Here is a 2,331-nt window from a genome sequence, read left to right as displayed (position 1 = left end):
TTATCCTGAGGGAAATTCAAGATTCAATTTAAGGGCAGGTGGTGTGCACATGGACCAGACTTCAATATATCTACACCGCCCTCCAGAGGCCACCCACAGTAACTACACTAACAGTGTCCATCCAAATGTGTTTTATAGAACAGCAGTTATGTTCTCATTAAAAAGTTATTAGTTGAGTAATTTATAAAATAATATATAATATAATATACATTTATTAGTAATTTTCATTGATAATTTTCATTGATTAAAAATCATGACCATCTGACCTCTGCCCTGTAAACTGCAGATCCTGCTCTGTGTCTTTGTATTCCATGTTCAGATATAAAGGTAGTGCAGTAACTACAGTCTGAGAGTCTTCTTCCTGACAACGTCTACTTTATTACATTAAATCTGTATTTCTGATCCTTTACTGAGTAACAAGAAACAGAAGAGCCATTTGAGATTCAAGTTTTATTTTGTAAGGTTTAACCTATGACAGTTATTTTAATTAGCCCAGTAATAGCTTGTCCTGTCAGTCTAGTGTTTGGTTTCCGGTTGGATTTTGTAGTTACTGACATTGTTGTTTCTCTCAAACAGAGCGAGACTGAACTTATCACAAGATAAAACAGACATTTAAACTTAATTTTGACCTGCACTGTAGTTACTGCGGTTTGCCTTTGGGGGGCAGTGCAGTATAATATATCTGACGTTGGTAATCCAGTCTGTAGCTAGAAGAACTTGACATACTGTTGAATAAAGTAAAGAGATCAATAGTGTTTCTTTAACCCACACATTTAATAATCCAATAACTATAATGACTCTAGAACATACAATATGCTGAAGATATTTGCTCCTTTATATGTTCCTCAAATGTAAAACTTATATATCTTTATGTTCTTTACATTTAAAATCTGTTCTCTGGTCAGCTGTTAGATCATTATTTCAGATCAATCAACTGATCAGTAATGAGACACCTCAGGCTCTTTGATAATAAATAGTTTGTGTTCTTTCTCAGGAGGAAGACTTGGACTCTATAATGGACTGTAGAGACCTGATTAGTGAGCAGTATGACAGGGAGAAGCTGCAGACTGCTTTAGACGAACTGAGGAAACTGCAGCAACAGCGGTGAGTCTGATGATGATCAAACTGGTTTTAAAAAAGGTTTTATTCCTTTAGACCAGGGGTCGGCAACCTTCAACACTCAAAGAGCCATTTAGACCCGTTTTCCACAGAAAAGAAAACACTGGGAGCCACAAAACCCCTTTGACATCTAAAATGAAGATAACACTGCATATATCGTTTTTTACCTCTATGCTAGGCCTATGTATGAACTAAGAACTGCCACAGAGAAAACAAAATTTTATTTATGCATACGAATACATTTTGAACTCCAAAAAACAAGCAGGTTGAACGTAACACTGCATATATTGTTTTTTACACAGAGGTAAAAAACATTTCATTTCATTTCATAAATGCAACACACTATAGTTTTTTATACATAGGCCTAGCATAGAGGTAAAAAATATATGCAGTGTTACGTTCAACCTGCTTTTCTTTTCTTAGATTTATCCATGGTTGGCTTACCTGGGGTCGAAAAGTTCAACAAATAGCGGGCTGGGCCTGCCGGCGGGTGTCGCACATCGGCAGTTGTGACGTATATTTTGAGCGACAAAAAATTAAACACCTTTTATGTTAATTAATAAATTAATTCAAATTTAGAATTATATTTAAAAAACTAAGGAACTAAAATAAAATACATTTGAATTAAATACTCGATAGCAAGGAGTATATGTGCTGCAATGCACTGTGGGAGTTCAGTGTTTTTGGTTGATGTTACAAATATGAGTGTAAGTGGTGTGGCATTCAATGTCATTCAGTGTTGTTGTTGTGTAGCTCTTGCTCGTTCACTGTTGAGTGAAAATTTACCACTATTCTGAGGCAGTTAGCCTGAAAAGTGAAGGACTTTGAATCAGCCCCGTCCTTTACTCCCACACAGCCTCGCCACAGGAAGCCCGAGCAGAGGACGAAAGAGCCGCATGCGGCTCCGGAGCCACGGGTTGCCGACCACTGCTTTAGACGTTGTAATCAAACATGTTCCTGAGGTCCATACTCTTTTATAAAACCTTCAACAAAAAAAAACACCAGTGCTCAGAAAGTCCTGATAGATTAACATTCTAGAGGGCGCTCTATCTCGGTGGAGCCTGAACGGTCTGGATCACTAAACCACTCACAGTACCAGATAATCTGTACCAGACATCAGTACCAACCAAGGTCTTGGAACAGACCCTATTACAATCTGACCCAAAACCCCTGAACTCTGAACCCGGCTCCATTCACTAATTTGAGACTTTT

At 37.8% G+C, this 2,331-nt stretch overlaps 1 pseudogene; it reads right to left on the bottom strand.

The window, feature by feature from the left end:
* Positions 1-2,331, bottom strand: part of LOC118322610 — a 5,484-nt pseudogene that overhangs the window by 1,980 nt on the left and 1,173 nt on the right.

The sequence above is a fragment of the Morone saxatilis genome, unplaced genomic scaffold (genome assembly GCF_004916995.1).
Source record: "Morone saxatilis isolate NCDOM2014 unplaced genomic scaffold, NCSU_SB_2.0 Contig14, whole genome shotgun sequence".
Taxonomy (NCBI): domain Eukaryota; kingdom Metazoa; phylum Chordata; class Actinopteri; family Moronidae; genus Morone; species Morone saxatilis.
Note: the sequence above shows the minus strand (reverse complement) of the source record. Positions and strands in the feature narration are given on the sequence as shown.